The sequence below is a fragment of the Malania oleifera genome, chromosome 2 (genome assembly GCF_029873635.1).
Source record: "Malania oleifera isolate guangnan ecotype guangnan chromosome 2, ASM2987363v1, whole genome shotgun sequence".
Classification (NCBI taxonomy): Eukaryota; Viridiplantae; Streptophyta; class Magnoliopsida; order Santalales; family Ximeniaceae; genus Malania; species Malania oleifera.
This window is the reverse complement of record NC_080418.1, coordinates 19,641,697-19,647,696: the sequence shown is the minus strand read 5'-3', so window position 1 is coordinate 19,647,696 and position 6,000 is coordinate 19,641,697.

Sequence of the window (6,000 nt, the reverse complement as noted above, 5' to 3'; positions counted from 1 at the left end):
TCATAAATCAAGTTTCTTTGGACGGGTAATAACCCGTTGAGACTTCTTCTCACTTTGCCCATTAATATCCTTCAACTTAACAATCGGAACATGTAAATCATCATCCGAACAAAAGCCTTTTTCCAAAGGGAGTTTCTCTAAATTATTTGTCTCCACCTCCCTATCCGATTCACAATTATGTGGGACACACTTGGCCATGAAGGTACACTCTTGTTCCAAAATTTCTGTAACTATATTACTAGATGTCATCAACTGATCACACACTACTATGCCATCTTCCACTATCAGAATATCAGCATCTGGAGCACCCAAGACTGGTTCAACACTCTCCTCCCTCTGCACAATCTCATACTGATTTATATTTCGCTACAAAGTGTAATGACCTAGAAAATATTGATATTCAAATATTAAAGAGAGAGAAAAATAGATACAGAAACAGAAGGAGGCCATAGACTTTGTCGACGACATTGTATTTTGGAGATAATATTAAATAATCATAGTTTCTGGAAATTGCCAAGCTTCGTTGACGAAGGTTTCAAAGATTTCGTCGACGAACACAGGGATTCGTCGATGAGAAAATATTGAGAGGGATTCTAAGGCAGCTTGAATTTCGTCGACGAATACAGGGTCTCGTCGACGAAATTTGTGAAGGACTTGTCGACGAAGAATGGGCTCGTCAATGAAATCCCCTAGTTTATATATATATATATATATATATATATATATATATAGAATTCGGGAATTATTTCATTTTAAGAAGCCTCTCTCTTTCTACTACTCTCTCTCCCTTCTCTCTTCGTTTTCAGCCCTACCAGTCGCTGGATCGACGATCCGAAGCTACCATGACGCTCCTGATGGAATTCTCTACAAGTTTGCCAAAGCGGATCATCGAGAAAATGAAATTGGATTTCATCCCAAGTTCAGGGTAAGGTCTTTTATTGAGTTTTTGACTTTCTGGAAGTTATAGGAAATGATGTAGAATACATAGATAGATATACAGAAGTAGAATCACGATGCTACAGACACAGTACACAGAAAGATAGAGTTATGGTAATTTTGGAAACCTAATGAAAACAGTAAAAGAGTATATATGTATATATGTATATAGTATTAGATCCCTGAGGAAAGATACACAGACAGATACAGATTATAGAGTGCAGTACCATTGCTAGATACAGATAGAGTGCAACCACATATCTCAGATAGTATGTGGGTACCATCAGTCGTGCTCGGAGAGTATGCAGCTCTCCAGTACACTAGGTTGAGGGGGCCGGTTTGACGAGGTAGTAACCAGTCCCGAGCTTAGGAGAGGATGCAGTTTGGCCAGGCTGAGGTAGTGTAGAGTATGATGACTTATCTGGAGGGCCGACCAGATAAAGTCCAGCCTACGAGCCGCACAACCCTGTCATGAGGGGTCAAATCATGACGTACAGAGTCCCAGGGATAAAAGCACAATTATATATATATATATATATATATATATGTTTACAGTTTTACAGTATATGATGAGTATAATATGATATATTATCAGTATGAAAAGTAGAAAAACAGACGATACAATATGTTTTAAATTGTGAAAGAAAGATATGTTTTACAGATGATTTATTTCATTGTAGTTCAGTTATTATTTTTAAAAGTATCCTTAACTTTGTTGCCACACACTAGTGATAGCATATTTCCACTTACTGAGCATCGACTCACCCCATTACTCTAACATTTTTCAGGTGAGCCATTGAGGTGAGCAAATCAGGCTCGCGAGTAGAGTGTAGCTTAGATCACCCTGGTTATAGGGTGAGTTTTTGTCAGAGTTGTATATCTTTTGGGTAGATGATACTAGAGGGGCATTTTGTATGGACTGTATATTCTGGAATCTGGTATTTGTATAGTTTATGTATAAATGGTTTTATGATTTGTGTTTTCGCTGCGTAGGAATGTTTATTATATATTTAAAAAAAAATAACAATTTTGGAGGTCGTTACAATTTGGTATCAGAGCCTAGGTTGCTAGGTTTTGTAGACTCTAGAGTGCAGTGGAAAGTAATACCAGAATATAGGAAAGAGATTTGAGGTTTTTACTTGTGATCTGGATACAAGATTTTGTGATTGTTTCTGCGTTTTTCCTGGGGTGACGATTCCAGGAAAATCATAGCAAACTATCGACGAGTCATGTATTTAGGTTACAGGAGTGGATTTTGGGGCTAGAAGTAGGAGGGATAGTTAATAGAGGATTTGGAGTTTTAGTTGAGTAATTTGGGTCTGTAGGAAAATAGAATTTTGAAACGGTGTTCTATGTATTTGCAAGATGGACCCAGGGGACAATAGTGCTCATGCCAGTGGGAATGATGGAGCGGGTCCTTCTGGCACAGTTGGTGGGGATTCAGATGCTGTGCTACGCAGTGTAGCTCAGCAAGTTATGGCTGAGATAGCGCGGAGCTCTAGAGAGCAGGGAGGTTCATCCTTAGCTAAGGGGTGTACCATAGAGAAATTTATGAAGATGAATCCGCTAGCTTTCTCTGGAGCGACTGATCCTGCAGTTGCTGAGAACTAGGTGCAGGAGATAGAGAAGATTCTGATAGTACTTCACTGCACCGATGAGCAGAAGGTTTTATATGCTACATATAGGCTGGCGGGGGAGGCTGAGAGGTGGTGGACCGCCACCAGGTTGTTGGAGGAGCAGAGAGTTATACCAGTGCAAATGACTTGGGCCCGATTCAGGAACATGTTCTTCGACAAATATTATCCTGTTTCAATGAGAGACGCTCGATTACAGGAGTTCCTGAGTCTGTCCTAGGGGTCGATGACTGTCCCACATTATGCGGCAAGATTTATTGAGCTTTCTCGCTTCTGCCCTTATATTATCCCAGATGAAGCAAAGAAGGCTAGAATGTTTGAGAGAAATTTTAGGCGGGATATTTATAGGCAGGTGGTGGTACTGAGGATCCAAGATTTTTCAGAATTGGTTGACAGGGCCACCATAGCGGAGGAGAGTCTATCTGTAGAGATGGAGGCACAGAGTCAGAAGAAGAGGGCCGCACCATCGAGTTATCAGGTGGGTCCCAGCCGAAACCCTTGGAGAGGAGGTAGATCTAGTGGAGGCTAGAGACAGATGGTAGAGCACAGGGGATTCCAGAGCAGTCAGCCTCCCGTCACTTGTGCCAGGTGTGGCTGAAGACACCCGGGTGAATGTCGATTTGGAGAGAATGTTTGCTATCGCTGTGGGAGACCCGGTCACATGGTAGGAGCATGTCAGATGCCGTTGGGTTATGCACAGGCTCCTAGACCATTTCAGGGTGGATATCAGGTGCCTCGCGGTGGTCAGCAGAGGAACACTGCGCCGGCGAGGGTTTATGTGTTGACACCAGGAGACGCTGAGACGACTGGGGACGTTGTCACAGGTACTCTTACTGCTTTACCATATAGCATGATTGTTTTGTTTGATACAGGTGCCACACACTCTTTTATATCGGCGGGGTATGTGAAAATTTCTGGAATAGAGACACAACCGTTAGATATAGAATTATCAGTGGGCACGCCGATGGGATCTGTGATTAGATGTATGAGGGTCCTTTGGAATTTTCTAGTAAGTATTCAGGAGAGAGTGTTGTTAGCCAATCTTGTGGTCTTGGATATGTAGGGGTTTGATGTGATATTGGGCATGGATTGGTTAGCCATTTATCATGCTAGCATAGATTGCCATCAGAAAGAAGTAATTTTCAGACCCTCGGGTGAACCAGAATTTAGATTTATGGGTTTATGTGTGCGTGCTTCACCACAGCTGGTGTCGGCTATTCAGGCAAGGAGACTGTTACAGGAGGGTTTCCAGGGGTATGTTGCATACATAAAATAATTTCCAAAAGGAGTATTGAGACAAGATGACATACCAGTAGTGAGGGAATTCCCAGATGTATTTCTAGAAGAATTTCCTGGTTTGCCGCTAGACCATGAGATTGAGTTTATTATAGATTTATTGCTGGGGTCCGCACCAGTATCTAAAGCACCGTACCGTATGGCCCCAGCTGAGTTAAAAGAATTGAAAGACCAGCTACAGGAGTTACTGGATAAAGGTTTCATCAGGCCTAGTGTGTCGCCTTGGGGTGGACCAGTATTGTTTGTGAAAAAGAAAGATGAAATCATGAGGTTATGCATTGATTATAGGGAGATAAACAAATAGACAATTAATAATAAATATCCTCTCCCTAGGATCGATGATTTATTTGATCAGCTCCAGGGGACCTAGGTTTATTCTAAGATTGATCTACGGTCAGGCTACCATTAGGTGAAAGTCAAGGCAGAGGACATTTCGAAGACTGCTTTTCATACTCGATATGGGTATTACAAGTTCTTAGTAATGCAATTTGGGTTGACTAATGCACCAACAGTTTTTATGAATTTAATGAATCGGGTATTCCACCAGTATTTGGACCAGTTTGTGGTTGTGTTCATTGACGATATACTAGTCTACTCGAGGAGTTCTGAGGAGCACGAGCATCATTTGAGGCTGGTGTTGTAGATATTGAGAGAAAGGAAATTATATGCAAAGTTCAAGAAATGTGAGTTCTGGTTAAGGCAGGTTACTTTTCTCAGCCATGTGATCTCAGAAGCAGGAGTATCAATTGATCCGAGCAAGATAGAGGCAGTGGTGAATTGGGGGAGGCTGGGAAATGTTCAGGAAGTTAGGAGTTTTCTGGGGTTGGCAGGTTATTACCGACGCTTTGTGGAGGGTTTTTCCAGGCTATCAGGTCCATTGACATGACTTACAAGGAAAAATGTGAAATTTGAATGGATTGATGACTGTGAGCAGAGCTTTCAAGAGTTAAAGCAGCGGTTAGTTTCAGCTCCAGTACTGGCTATTCCATCAGGAAAGGATGGTTATGTGATATACAGTGATACTTCTTTGAAGGGTCTTGGGTGCGTGTTGATGCAGCACAGCAGGGTTATTGCATATGCGTCTAGACAGCTCAAAGAATATGAGAAAATTATCTTGTCCATGATTTGGAGCTTGCTGCAGTGGTGTATGCTTTTAAAATCTGGAGGCATTATTTATATGGTGGGAAATGCGAGATTTTCACGGAACACAAGAGCTTGAAATATTTCTTCACTCGGAAAGAATTAAATATGAGACAAAAAATGTGGCTAGAACTTATTAAAGACTATGACTGCACGATTAGCTACCACCCAAGAAAAACGAACGTAGTGGCAGATGCTTTGAGTAAGAAATTAAGGGGATCTGTGCTGGCAGTTATGGTGATTTAGCACTCAATTTTGATGGACTTGGAGAGGCTTAGTATAGAATTGGTGGAGGAGATTCCTCAGGCAGTTATTGCCATCTTAGTGGTTCAACCTACACTTTACGAGAGGATTAAGGCAGCTCAGAATGATGACGCAGAGTTGGCAGCAGTGATGGTTAGAGTATGTGATGGTCAGGATGAGGAGTTCAGCATATCAGATGACGGAGCTCTGCGATTTCGTTCTAGGCTATGTGTTCCTGCAGATACCGAGATCATGAGGACTATACTGGAGGAGGCTTACAGATCCCTATACACGATCCATCCCGGCAGTACTAAAATGTATAGAGATCTACAAGAGTATTTCTGGTGGAGTGGAATGAAGAGGGAGATAGCTGAATTTGTTCAGCAGTGCTTGACGTGCCAGCAGGTTAAAGCTGAGCACCAGAGACCAGCGGGACAGTTGCAGCCGTTATTTATTCCAGAGTGGAAGTGGGACCATGTTTCGATGGATTTTATTATGGGGTTACCACCAGTACGACAGGGATTGAATGCAATTTGGGTAGTTGTGGATCGTTTGATGAAGACTGCTCATTTCATCCCTATTAAAATTGGTTATTCCATGGATAAACTAGCAGAGATATATGTTCAGGAGATAGATCGTGTTCATGGAGTACCAGTATCTATAGTCTTAGACCGAGATCCTCGGTTTACTTCACGATTCTGGAAAAGTTTTCAGGAGGCTATGAGTACACAGCTAGCTTTTAGCATTGCTT